Genomic DNA, 15,297 nt, shown 5'->3' with positions numbered 1-15,297 from the left:
TTCGAAGGTCATAAGGTGGTGGGCGTAGTTCTGTTGGTGTAACGGTGTGGGTTTTGATACCGCCAGTTTATCACTGACCTTTGGGCTGGCGGATTTGTGTGTGTGGCTCAATAGTGACGGACTGGTGTGTTTTTGTCATAATATGGTTAGCGGATATCCCCCGCGGCGTGGCGCTAAGTGCGATTTACCGCCATTGTCATAAGAGGGCCTTAGTCATACATGCACAGATTCTATACAAAACTCTCATAGCACAGCACTTATGAACAACATAGTGCACAAAAAATACAAAACGTTAGATATTTCCAGTGGCTTCTTCTTTCAAAATATAGAGCTTGAGAGTAGAGACCTAACAAGTTTCAGTGCACTAGGCTCCCAGAAAAAATTCTGTTGTTTTTCACAGGGGTACAAGAACAGCCCAGGACTGTTCACGGCTCGTGTAACTTCAACATTGCACGACATTGACCCTGAAGCCTTGTCCTATGTAGATGATATCTACCTTACAGATGATAAATTACTGAAACAGCTAAGACGGTTAGCCCGCATTGTTGTAGGATTTGCCAAATTTGGCTATAAATTCAACTGAAAAAAAAACCAAAATAGCCTTCCGTAGTGTCCTGTTTCTGGGATACAAATTATCAAGTGAAGGAAAGAGCCTAGCGCCACAATTCTTAGAAAAATGTGCACAGTTACAACCTCCAAATACCATTAAAAAAACTCCAATCGCTATTGGGTTTTTCTAAATTTTGGCAGAACATAAATTCCAGATTATGCATCACGCATCAAACCCTTATATGACTTGATATGTCTTTACTTTCCAGTAAATTGTGTGTGTAGAACACACATGCATCCTCATAGCACTGCAACAAAACATGCATGCAGCACAACACCTACACACAAGGGACAATAAAAAACACCGGCTCATCAGAGTAATTGCTGGTGCCATTGGTTTCACCTATGTAACATTTAATGAGAGCGAGGCAGTCCCGATTGCATACAAATTACATTTGTATTCAACAGCAGGACAATGTTTTGCTCCCACTGCGAAAATTCTCACTGCTGTTCAGATGGCTGTCATTAAAGAAAGACCATCAGCCCAGGGGAAATGCATTATTGTCGTATCTTCAATCCCAGCCTCGAGGCTGTTACCTAAGCCAGCATTCCAAACGCTAAAGCATTACATCCACGTTTGATCCAATGGGCAACGACTTTGACAGCCACTGATGTTGACTATATTTTTCACCCAAAGTTACAAACTCAAGAATTTTTACTATATGAACTAGAATACCCAGTTCCGGCAAATACATTACCTATTGACCAATATCAAAGAGTCATGCACTAAATGGCTCACGCACAACCTGCTATAGGCACAAAGCATCAATACACCACTGTGTGCGCAGTCATAAGCAGTTATATGGAGGGTAGTAAATTCTATCCACAACATACCTATATGAAAACCCTAGGGGATTGCACTGCACAACTGGCAGTGCTAAAGGCTCTGACGATGGCACTGGAACACACAAATCCCGACCAGTTAACACTGATTGTCTGTGATTCATACTATTGTGTCCAGTCCTTCAATGAATATCTGCATTATTCACGCCAGAATGGGCTCAGAGATTCTAAAGTTAACACCATCAAACACAGACTTCTGTGGGGGAAAGTATCGGATCTGAAGGAAATGCTATCAAATGTCCATGTAATACATACACTTGGACACCAGCGCTTTGGAATACACGGTGCTGGGAATACACTGGCCGATGAAGCAGCCAAATCTGCAGGAGCTATGGCTTCTGTTGCTGCAGTGACTTGTTCTAGGATGAAACCGAACAATTACATATGGGCTGTCGTGACAGCCATGACTGAAGGCATGCCCTTGCCTTAAGCATATCTTGCTAAATATTCCTACCGGATGGCAGATTTGTTTTTTGCCATGGCAATAATACCAGGTGTGGGTAATCGCCAGATTCCCAACAAAGATTGAAGACCAGAGTTGATTAAAGCAGTGCATGAGAGGGTTGGTTTTGCCCATGCAGGTGTGGCGGCTACAATATCATGGTTGCAGCCTCTTTATTGGTGGCCAGGTCTATACAAACAGGCCAAGCAGTATGTCCTTTGTTGTGAAATCTGCCAACAAATTAAGGTGTCCACCGTTAAACGCCTACCACAGACACCCCTCTTAATTTCTAGCTAACCATTACTATTTGTGTACCTGGACCATTGTGGTCCTTTGACACCTGATTGTGCATACAAATATATTCTAGTCACTGTTAACTCCTGCTCCAGATTTCAATGGCTGTGGCCACAAAGCTTGGTTGACACTCGGACTGTTATTAAAGATTTGCAAGTCTTTATTGACACTTATGCAGTTGCGACTTTCCACTCAGACCAGGGTTCTGCTTTCGCCTCAAGGGCATTCAGGGACGCAATGGGTTTGTTAGGGGTCCAACTCCATTACTCGTCTCCATTTCATCACAAGGGAAATAGTGTCCTGGAGTGATGAAACCGAGATTTAAAGCAGTCCTTAACAGCCAGAGTACTAGGTACGGGTCATAGTTGGCTTAATAACCTGTATGGAGTCCAGAGAGCACTTAATAATCTGCCTAGAAGGTCCTTGGGAGGTCGTACTTCATACTAATGCCTGTTTGGAACTCAAATGTATGTTCCAGATCTTGATAGTCCTGGCGTGGAGGCGGCAGAAACACCCTTTGACATAAATGAACGCGTCACTCTCTTGCAGGAGTTACAACAGTTCTGTGACGACAACACTTCTGCCAATGCTGCCTCCTTAGGAATTAAGGATGTACCGATAACACCTACCGGCTGGATTCCAAAGGTTGGGGATCTAGTATGTGAAAATGTTGCTGTGAAAAAGGAGTTCTGTCCTTCTGATCCTGCAACAATTCCAGTCCCGGGAATAAACAGTACCAGAGCTGTTTTTCTACCACGACAGCCTGGTTCTAAAAAACTGCTTTTTCTCCATCAACAATATCAAGTTACACCATGTAGCCAATCCTGCACAGCAGCCCAAGAGGAACGACCAGTAGTACCCGAATCCCTCTCACTACTGGTCAAGATGTCCCTCTAAAAGTTTTAAACAGCAACGCTGACACCTCTCCGAGTTTGGGGAGGGTGGAAAATTATCTTTAATTAGTTCCACTAGAATCTTTTACAGCAAGCGATACACAAAATGTTGACTGGTCATTCTCAAACTCTACACAGACGGATGACATTGTCTATTACGAACCACCGCAGGAGACTTCTGTCAGTTCTCCTTTTCAGAATACGGCTCCAGTTTTTGCACTAACTGCTTCTGGATACTTTGCCGACATCAGTGACACTTTCTCTGACTCATCTGCCTCTTTCGGTTCTGAACTGTCAAAAACACATAAGCTGATATTTTGGCACAAAACAAAATACTTTATTCTCCCATGGAACTATCTCTGGCTTGTCTTGACTATGTTAGCTTTCCTCCTTTGGATTGGCTTTGTTATTACTTTCTTGCTACTAATACACAGTCATTACCTTCCTGAACGATCAACAGTTGAACTGGTGGATGATGGCCTGAAACCCATTTCTCTTCTCACAAGGTCCGCAGAGACTTGTCTTATGTGAACATTTCTGCTATACCAATTCTTGATGGGATTGTTTGGGATAAGGTCACATTTGATATATACGGCCCGATGGAGGTCATTCAAATACCATATGTGTTTAAACTTTCTATGAATGATGTAATAATACCCAGAGTTGTTTCTGATGACTGGGATGTGAAAACGGTTGATTCTATGATGCTGAGTTGAAGTATTTTATTGTATATGAAAGTGAGGATATTTATCAATCCAAAGAAAATTATGGAGACATGTTCTGCTATAATTATTATGGACACCATTTCATCCACAGAGCAAGTACCCTGGAAACTATTTTTAATTACACACAATTGGAACATTGTCCAACTCCTCCACAAGGAAGTTCTAAGGTGTATTCTGGAAAATGTATTTATTTTTCTGGGCTTGATGTTAAAAATGCTGAGTTCTATTATTTTAAATTGCCATTTATGGAAAATGTACATGTATTATTGATAGATACAAAATTATATAGAAGGCTATGAATATTGGTTGAAGTCGATTGACTTAAAAAGTGTGTGGGGAACAAAAAATTGGCAAATAAGGGGAAAGGAAGCTTTATTTAGAGAATTCCTGAAACCTGTTCAAATGATATTTTTAAATGAACTGTACAACAGACAAGTTGTTTAGGCTTAGCAAAAATTAAGGATTTTAATGCAACCAGTATGCTTGCCCCTGCAAAAGTTTACAAATGGCAAAAATGTATAAATGCAACAGAAGATCAGCTCGATGAATGGGTCCAAAATGGCATATTTAATGCTTCACTTTCACGTCCTAGTGGGTGGTTATTGTGGCCAATAGATACCAATGGGTATCATAAACGTGTTGTAAACTCCACTGGGTTCTTAAAGCAAGTAGGCCTGACCTTCGCTATGTGTCATCTGAACTCGCGGGTATAGGGACAACATACACTGTAGGGAAACTATGCCAGGAATGGTTGAGAAGTTCCTCACTAGATGCTGTAAAGAACACCTCAGTCTCCTGTCTAATAATACTGACTTACAGGATTTCCTGTTAGGCCCCAAAAAACAACACAGAAAGTGCTTCTTATATGCAATCTAAAATGAAATTTGGAAGCTTTCTCAACAAGAAGCTGCTGCCCAGTTAAGGCAAATAGACCAGGAAAATTTACAGAAGGCATTAGCTGTTGTAGATAATAGGATTAATACCCTGTTCAACTGAATATACACCTTAAAAAACATTGTTTCTTCTGCAAAACACAGGACAGAGCAACATGTCCTCCTTACATCATGGACAGAGTCAACTAAGATCCATGAAGTAGTTATGTTGGACATAACAAACACTGATAGCAGGTCGCGTTCCCTGGCAACAGGTTAGAGCGAGGACATATTTTCTAAACTTAATTTAACGTGACAACAGCTAACAGCTAAGAAGGAAGCGACTTATTTCATGTTAAATATTGAAAAATTAGAAAAGTTGCATTTCACTGTGGCTGACACACCATCTGCTGAGTGGTTAATACACAGGTCATCAATCTGACTATTTCGACACTTCAGGTCACATACTGCTTAAAACACATTCCAGTGGGCAGATATGAAAGGGTAGGAGATAGTTACATACATGAGATGTGGGAGCTACCTTTATTGAGCAAATGTCTCAGTGGCATGAAAGAGGTCTTTCGTAGTGGTAGTGAATGTAAGACTTCTGTCAGCCATTCGATGGTTTGTAAACAGCTGTCCTTGCATGGGGCGTGTAACGCTTCAGCAGCGAACTTGGCTTGCTATCTGAAGGGAGTCCCAGTCACCTTGTTTAGACCTGCATTCCAGGTGCTCTCGAATGGCAGCTATGTGCTCCTTAATAGTGAGAGCTGTTGTGGGATGCAAGCCAGAATAGTTTAAGTCGTTTCTGTCTCCAAAAGTGTTACATACTGCAGGAATGTACTTTTTCCTCCTACACAACAAAGGGAAGTAGCTGAGATTTGGCCCCTTATCGCTACGTCAAATGTGAATTTTGACAAGTTGAGCAGACTCAAGGCTTTATTGTTTCAAAAAATGTGGTGCTTACATCTGCACACAAGACCTATGCACTTCAGGTTGCAAGGTCATCCGCAGAGATCCAGTCCCTTTTAAGTACTAACTTTCCAAGACACTTTGGTGAACTCATGGGACAGATATTTAGTGCATCCAGTACTATTGGAATCTCACATGTCTTTAAGGCTGTTGGTTCTGGTTTCTTTCACACCTTCTCTTCTATATTTGGCTTAATACCTTCAGCCATCTACTCAATGTTTTCCAGTATTTTCAGGGGATTTTAGATAACTTTGGCTATAATAGGTGGCATTTTGCTGTTGCTACTTTTTCTGTGCAATGGCTATCCCATTATAACAAGGAGGACTGGAAGCGCTTCCACCAGTGCAGCTGTGTCATGAACGCATGATGCAGTACTTTGGGGCATCACTCCTGGAGCAATTGGAATGTGACTGGTCCCTGTCATTCAGACCGGTTTTGCATTGTGTGCAGCCCGTGTTTCAGTGCCTTTGGTGTCCTTTTGAATGGGCACAGAAATTTTGTTTTCTATGCAGTGCTTGCTTCCATTGGACGCTGATCTGTTGATGGCTCATTACCACACATGCGCGTTGAGGGTGCGTTTGCTACGGGAAGCTTTTTATGAGTTGTCCATTTTGGATCAAGCAGCTCTACACTCACTGTTGGGCACACCATGGAATGCTACTGCCTCGGCTGGAGCTCAGACTTTGGAACATGAATGCTCCTTGGTTTTCCTTGGCGAGGAACTTCCTACTTTACCACCTGTCGAAGTGGAAGGTTTCTTATCTTCAATTATCCTGGATTCAATTGAGGACTTTAAAGCTGACTCTGACTTTTGAAATTCGGCTTTCTCTATGCCACAGTTAATAAGTTAAGTTGTCCTTTTCATCCCTGCTCAAGTGTCTTTTAACTTGCCATCATTGTCATTCCCCTATTCGTGCTTTAAGATGAATTTTAGTAGCTTTTATATATTAAGTTAGGCTTTGAACCACCTTTGGCAAGGGGAGGGTGTTGTGTATTCATTTTTAGCTATAGTTTTATACACATGAATTTAGCAAACTAGGCCCGCCACAGTGCTTTTTCACCTAGATATGTTTTATTTAGCTTTGTTCTATTATTTTAACATTAGCCACATTTGCAGTCTTGTTTTATTTTCTCTATCTAGTTGTTCTTTGCTTAGGTCAGCACTGCATTCTTAAACAAGACATTTCTTTCACTCTGCTTTACTCACGGCTGCGGTAAGGTAGGTTGCTGGCAAAAGTGGTACGCATTGTCTCCAATGATCACAGAAACATACACACTCTTACGTGGGGATCCTTTCCTGGAACATCAGATGTTTTATTATAAAAGCACTAATTTGACCCATGTACGTTAGAAGGAGATTCCAACTAGATGACCATGACTAAGTGCTGAGTGCTGATCGCTTTGGTACAGCTGCTTATGTGGACTACAGGCCTCTTGTTCAGGTATGAAGGATGATGTCTTCCCAAGGGGGAATTGAAAGGCAGAATTCTAGCTCACCCTCCTGTGTTCTAACATAGCTTAGGTAGGAACTATCCCTACAAACCTTAGTGACAGTATGGTAGCGTTGTTCTTATGTTTTACTCTCCTTGTCACAATTTTAATCTTATTGTGCTTCATCGTCATAGTTATTACAATACATGCTTTATTATCTGAGGTGCAGTTACTTCAAAAAAACCTTATTGAACCTTATTCTGCCTCTGATTGTCCTTGCATACATGAGACTAATGTAACTGAGAGAAACGGATGAGATCTGAGTGACCACGATTCCCCTGAGCAGTCATGTATGTCATGCGCTCAGTTACCCCAATCATCCCTGCCCTTCGGTGGAGATGGGGCACTGTTGGTTATCCGGAACAAACCCAGATTAGGCAGACAGGTGTCACATGGTGCAGGATCAGACTCAGTCCCCACAGTACAAGTGATTCTGCTGCTCAAATCCAGTAGTCTCATTAGGATAATGAGAACCTATGCGACAACACCAACATTTACATTTTGAATTCCTGGGAAGGGTTCAACATATAAAAAGCACTCTTGTCTAGTTTTACACTGATGTCACTCTACTCACTTTTTTCCATTTAATATGTCCACTTAAGATTTTGGTCCAGTTCATATCACAAAGTGCCAACCACAGAATTTGTACATAAATGATGTACACACCACAAGATATGTATGACCATTTTTTCAATTGCTGAATTGTGCAAACTCAATATGTAATAATGTCACAATTTTGTATCATGTTTAGTCAGGCTCTTTCCAAAAGCTAATCTGAGCCCTGGGTAGTTCTATACCAGAGCAGTAAGGCTTTATCAAAAGAACAAGAGTAAAACATTAGGAAGTACCAAAAACAGCAAATAAGACAACACAGTTCAATAAAATTCCACCACCAATTAATGAAACTAGAGCGTTTATTTATCTCTTATTAGTCACCTGAAAGTCAAAAATCTATCAGCGGGATACAGAGATATAATTTTTAGAAGACACAATAAATCACTGCTTTTTCATTCAAGGCAAAAAATCATTGACATTTGTTAGAAATTGGGTTTTTGGTTGGCAGTCAGGTTGCCCTCTGTCCAAGCAAGAACCCTCACTCTAGTCAGGGTAAGTCACACACAATCCAAAATTAGCCTGTGCCCACCCTCTGGTAGCTTGGCACGAGCAGTCAGGCTTAACTTAGAAGGCAATGTGTAAAACATTTGTGCAATAAATCATACAACACCATAATATAACACCACAAAAATACACAACACAGTGTTTAGAAAAATATATAAGATTTATCTGGGTATTTGCAGGTCAAAACGATCAAAGATACAATATGAATTTGTAAAGATATCACTGAAAAGTGATATAAAGTGTCTTAAGTCTTTAAAAAGCAAATAAAGGGGGTCATTCTGACCCCGGCCGGCGGCGGAAGCCGCCGGCATGGCTGGGACCGCCAGAATACTGCTGCGCGGTCAAAAGACCGCCGCGGGTATTCTGGGTTTCCCGCAGGGCTGGCGGGCGACCGCCAGAAGGCCGCCCGCCAGCCCAGCGGGAAACACCCTTCCATGAGGATGCCGGCTCCGAATGGAGCCGGCGGAGTGGAAGGGGTGCGACGGGTGCAGTTGCACCCGTCGCGATTTTCAGTGTCTGCATGGCAGACACTGAAAATCTTTGTGTGGCCCTGTTACGGGGGCCCCACGACACCCCATACCGCCATTCTGTTCCTGGCGGCCAAAACCGCCAGGATGGCGGTATGGGGGTCGGAATCCCCATGGTGGCGCAGCAAGCTGCGCCGCCATGGAGGATTCCCCAGTGCAGCGGGAAACCGGCGGTACACCGCCGGTTTTCCGTTTCTGACCGCGGCTGTACCGCCGCGGTCAGAATGCCCATGGGAGCACCGCCAGCCTGTTGGCGGTGCTCCCGCGGTCGTTGGCCCTGGCGGATTTTACCGCCAGGGTCAGAATGACCCCCAAAGTCTCTTTCAAGCATAAAGTACCTGGTTTCTGGTGGAAAAACTCTTCAGAGGGCCACAGGAGAAGAGAAACTTTGAAAAATGGTGTGTGCGTCGATTTCTCCCCAGCACACACTGACTTGTGTCGTTATTTTTCACATGGGGAAGTCGTGCATCGTTTTCCGGCGTGCGGACAGTCTCTTTCTGTGGATCGTGGGGATTACCAGATGTCCCGGGTCTGTGCCTGGATTCTCCTGCTTGTTTTCCGGCTGCGCGTCGTTCCGCGGGGCTGTGCATCGACATTTCGCTCTCACGGCAGGCGTCGCGTCGATTTCTCCTTGGAAGTCGGGCGGCGTTGTCCTTGCGAGGCTGTGCGTCGAAGTTCCGGTCGTCCCGAAGGCGTCGCGTTGGTCAGCATCTGTGTGCGGCGTTTTTCTCGCCGCGGAACAAGCTGTGCGTTGAAAATTTCTGGGCACAAAGCGTCCAAGTGAAAAAGAGAAGTCTTTTTGGCCCTGAGACTTCAGGGAACATGAGGCAAGCTCTATCCAAGCCCTTGGAGAGCGCTTTTAAAGCCAGACAAGAGTTCAGCAAGGCAGCAGGCCAACAGCAAGGCAGCAGTCCTCTGTAGAAAAGCAGACAGGTGAGTCCTTTAAGCAGCCAGGCAGTTCAGCAAGGCAGCAGGCCAACAGCAAGGCAGCAGTCCTTTGTAGAAAAGCAGACAGGTGAGTCCTTTAAGCAGCCAGGCAGTTCTTCTTGGCAGGTTGTAGTTTCTGGTTCAGGTTTCTTCTCCAGCAAGTGTCTGATGAGGTAGGGTAGGGGCCCTGATTTATACTAAGATGTGCCTTTGAAGTGGGGGTGACTTCAAAGAGTGTCTAAGAAATGCACCAAGCCCCCTTTCAGTTCAATCCTGTCTGCCAGAGTCCCAGTAGGGGGTGTGGCAGTCCTTTGTGTGAGGGCAGGCCCTCCACCCTCCCAGCCCAGGAAGACCAATTCAAAATGCAGATGTATGCAAGGGAGGCTGAGTACCCTGTGTTTGGGGTGTGTCTGGGTGAGTGCACAAGGAGCTGTCAACTAACCCCAGCCAGACGTGGATTGAAGGGCACAGAAAGATTTAAGTGCAAAGAAATGCTCACTTTCTAAAAGTGGCATTTCTAGAATAGTAATATTAAATCCGACTTCATCAGTCAGCAGGATTTTATATTACCATTCTGGCCATACTAAATATGACCTTCCTGCTCCTTTCAGTTCAGCAGCTGCCACTTCAACAGTGTATGAGGGCAGCCCCAATGTTAGCCTATGAAGGAGGAGGCCTCACAGTGGTGTAAAAACAAATTAAGGAGTTTTACACTACCAGGACATAAAACTACACATGTACATGTCCTGCCTTTTACCCACACAGCACCCTGCCCTAGGGGTTACCTAGGGCACACATTAGGGATGACTTATATGTAGAAAAAGGGGAGTTCTAGGCTTGGCAAGTACTTTTAAATGCCAAGTCGAAGTGGCAGTGAAACTGCACACACAGGCCTTGCAATGGCAGGCCTGAGACAAGGTTAAGGGGCTACTGAAGTGGGCGGCACAACCAGTGCTGCAGGCCCACTAGCAGCATTTAATCTACAGGCCCTAGGCACATATAGTGTACTCTACTAGGGACTTATAAGTAAATTAAATAGCCAATCGTGGATAAACCAATCAATAGTACAATTTACACAGAGAGCATATGGACTTTAGCACTGGTTAGCAGTGGTAAAGTGCCCAGAGGTCAAAAGCCGACAAAAACAGGTCAGAAAAAATAGGAGGAAGGAGGCAAAAAGTTTGGGGATGTCCCTGTCAAAAAGCCAGGTACAACAAAATTGAACCCGCAAAGAGTGTATGGTTAGTCACGACAAGCAACAAGAGAACATCTATATGGGCACTCTTGAGGGTGCTGATTCTGCTAAGGAGCCAGTCACTGGGGCCAAACAGGTCCAGGGGGACAAGTACCTGCCACTTTTAGCAGTCTTCAGTCAGTTCTAAATCCTTAGGCAGGACTGCGATTGAAGTCAATAGAGCGGTCCTGATGTAAGGGATACAGGAAGCTGAAGGATGCTGAAGCTGCTACCCTGGTGCAGTGGGGCTTCCTGTGACCACCACTTGTTCCTCGAGTTTTGGGGAGGTCATCTTTGACCTCAAGGATCTATCTCTGATGGGGTCCATGTGAAGTCTCGCAAAGATTCAATTGGCACCTGTCAACTAGTTTTGGAGTAAAACAAATCAAGTGGTATCCTTTCACTGGCAATAGTGTTTTTGCTGTGCAACTAGAGGATACTCTGAGGGACTTCACAGGTCCAGCAAACTTGGGGTCTCCATATCAGGACTCAGCCTGCCGGGCTGTACATCGATCTCCAGTAGCAGTTAGAGATCTTGGTGCTGAGCTCTCGAAGGTGCAGATTGTCAGGTTTTTATTGTCCTGTTGCTCTAACAGGGAGTTAGTCAACTGACTCTTTGAGTCACTCTTTCTGTCTAGTACTAGTGTGTAACATTTCCGTGAGTGGGGCAGCCCAGGCAAAGACCTCTCTTTGCCAGTCCTCTGGTTCAGCAGGTGAAGTTCAGTCTTTGATGCAGTCTCTCTTTGCTGGGTCCATAGTTTCTCATTACCTGTGTCCTTTCTGCAAAAATAATAAAATAAAATTTTACCATTCCAAGAAAGGACGTTAGTTGTTCCTTATTATTCAGACACTGTTCCTTCTCTGTGGCTCACATAGTTTTCATCCTGGGCCTAATTCTACCTACTGGATGACACAAAACTGGAATGCACCTTGCAGTGCCACAAAACATGACAGATATCAAGATTCAGGATATTTTCTGATGGTATCTGTTAGAAATGGGGTCTTTGGTTGGCAGTCAGGTTACCCTCTGTCCAAGCAAGGACCCTCACTCATTATCCTGTGCCCACCCTCTGGTAGCTTAGCACTGAGCAGTCGGGCTTAACTTAGAAGGCAATGTGTAAAGTATTTGTGCAATAAATCATACAATTACACCATATAGCACCACAAAAATACACCACACAGTGTTTAGAAAAATTTATAATATTTATCTGGATAAATGCAGGTCAAAACGATTAAAACGCAATACGTAAATGTTGAGATATCACTGAAAAGTCTTTTTAGAAGCAAACAAAGTCTCTTTCAAGCACAAAGTACCTGGTTCGCGTGAAAAATCTCTGCAAAGAGCCTCAGAGGAGAAGATGCGTGGAAACAAAGGGGTGTGCATCGATTTCTCGGGCTGCACATGGCGATGCGTCATTTAGTTTTCAGGTAGGGACGGCTGTGCGTCGATTTCCAGCGCTCGGTCGTGGATCCTCTTCGGATTTCAGGGTTTTCAGACGCCCTGGGGACGATGCGTGGATTTCCTGCGCTGGCAGGATGAAGTCACAGGAGCTGTGTCGATTCAGTGGGCATTGCATCCAATTTTCTACCGCACGGCAGGCACTGTGTTGATTCCTCTCTGGAAGTCGGGCTGCGTCATTCTGATTCAGCTGTGCAACGTTCCAGTGGGCCATGCGTCGAATTTTCGGTCGCTATGCTGACGCTGCATCGATCTTTTCATTGCAAAGTCGGGCTGTGTCATTCCGGATTGGCGTGCAGTGAAATTTTCACTGCGGTGCAGGCTGTGCATCATTTCTGGCAGGCTGTGCATCGAATTTTGCCTCACAATTAGTCCTTCTTGTAGAGGTGAAGTCTTTTTGGTCCTGAGGCAAGCTCTATCCAAGTCCTTGGAGAGCACTTATTCACCACATCCAGAGAGCAGCAAAGCAGCAGGACAACAGCAAAGCAGCAGTCCTTCACAGAAAGCAGACATGTGAGCCCTTTGGGCAGCCAGCCAGTTCTTCTTGGCAGGATGCAGGTTCTGGTTCAAGTTTCTTCTCCAGGAAGTGTCTGAGTTGTTAGGGGCAGAGGCCCTGTTTTTATACCCAAATGTGCCTTTTAAGTGGGGGATACTTCAAAGAGTGGTTTAGAAGTGCACAAGGTCCCCTTTCAGTTCGATCCTGTCCCCAGTAGGGGGTGTGACAGTCCTTTGTGTGAGGGCAGGCTACTGTCCTTTGACATGCAAGTGTCAGGCCCTCTACCCTCCCAGCCCAGGAAGACCCACTCAAAATGTAGATGTATGCAAGTGAGGCTGAGTATCCTGTGTTTGGGGTGTGTCTGAGTGAATGCCCAAGGAGCTTTCAACTTAACCCAGCCAGACGTGGATTGTAAGTCACAGAAAGATTTAAGTGCAGAGAAGTGCTCACTTTCTAAAAGTTTATTTTCTAAAATAGTAACATTAAATCCAACTTCATCAGTCAGCAGGATTTTATATCACCAGTCTGCCCATACTAAATATGACCTTCCTACCCATTTCAGATCAGCAGCTACCACTCAAACAATGTATGAGGGCAGCCCCAATGTTAGCCTATGAAGGGAGCAGGCCTCACAGCAATGTAAAAATGACTGTAGGAACTTTACACTACCAGGACATATAAACTACACAGGTACATGTCCTGCCTTTTGCCTACACAGCACCCCGCCCTATTGGTTACCTCGGGTATACCTTAGGGGTGTCTTGTGTGTAGAAAAAGGGGAGTTTTAGGCTTGGCAAGTACTTTTAAATGCCAAGTAAAATTGGTAGTGGAACTGCACACACAGGCCTTGCAATGGCAGGCCTGAGACAAGGTTAAGGGACTACTTAAGTGGGTGGCACAATCAGTGCTGCAGGCCCGCTAGTAGCATTTAATCTACAGGCCCTGGGCACATATAGTACACTCTACTAGGACTTGTAAGTAATTTAAATAGTCCACTTGGGTATGGTCCAATGTTACCATGTTTAAAGGGAGAGAGCATCTGCACTTTAGCACTGGTTAGCAGTGGTAAAGTACGCAGAGTTTTAAAACCAGCAAAAACAGTATCTAAAAAGTGGAGGGAGGCAGGCAAAAAGTTAGGGGTGACCACCCTAAGGCTGACAGGTCTAACAGTATCCATTAGCCACATCATTGGAGTGGAGCACTCTTGTATTCCGCAATGTTGATAGCACTGCATCGGTATTAGGTCGAGAAAAGTGATGGACTCAAACGCTCATTCAAGTTTTTTAAGTTTACACTCATCATTACCTGCCAGTTTGATTTCCATACCAGAAGTGTCAGACTTAACCAAAGAGATGCATCAATTGGTTTCTAAAGTTTACCTCCATGCAACCTTTTCAACTCTTCTCCTAAGTGAGTCCCTGCATGTGAAAGGTTCATTCCCAACCTCCAGGCATCTTGTGAATTATGCCTTTTTCCATATTATCCCAAACTTCTCACTTATAATTTCTAGGATCTGCATACACTTCTTTTACCTCATTGATCAATAACACCTGTTTTGGATGATTCAGGTTCAGCACAATTCCCAAACTCCTTTGCGCCTTCCATTCCCAAAGAAAATTTTACCCATGTTCACCAAATATACTCTCTGTGACCCTCTCTAGTGCTTTCCTTCTCTTGAGGATTACATTGTCATCATAATATCTGACAACAGATATTATTACCCCAGAAAAACCTTCAGTTTAAACAGCTTTGTTTCCTCAAAACAACTCCAATAAATGTCTTCAGTGGATCATCATCAATAAGAGTATAGTGTGAACAAGAGTCCACAAACATATGCAATGTCTTGCCCCACATCTCAATAAAAACTTATGTGAGCTTTAGGACTAGACAACATTAGAACTTATTCTCTTTATAGTAGTTTCACTCAATACTATACGCTGGTATCAAAATGCCCGGTATTTTCCTTCATCATCACTGCTCAAATCACTTTCCAGTGTTATGTTCATCTGGCCCTAAGCACCTCCTTCTTCATTCTTGCATATACGAGAAAAATGTGGTGCTTTGTTGCGTATCGACCACTTCTGTTTCACATGCGGAAGAAATAGCCGAATGTTTTATGCTGTCACATCAATAACATTGTGGTTTTCTCAGCATTACTTATTGATTCACCCTTTGCTTTCACAACTTGCATCCACTCATTTTCCTCAAGATAACATTTACAGTACTTTCCTTCTCATTCTGTTTAGAATTTAGAGCAAGATGTGTCAAACTATTTTGCATTCGCAAACGGTGCGAATCGCAAAATTGCAATTCACGATTTCTGAAGGGCATTGGCAGTGCAATCTTAAGGAAACGCTAAAATAGCGATTCCCTAAATTTGCAACTCAATTTTGA

Source organism: Pleurodeles waltl, chromosome 10, assembly GCF_031143425.1.
Source record: "Pleurodeles waltl isolate 20211129_DDA chromosome 10, aPleWal1.hap1.20221129, whole genome shotgun sequence".
In the NCBI taxonomy this organism is placed as follows: Eukaryota; Metazoa; Chordata; class Amphibia; order Caudata; family Salamandridae; genus Pleurodeles; species Pleurodeles waltl.
This window is presented reverse-complemented; position numbering follows the sequence as displayed.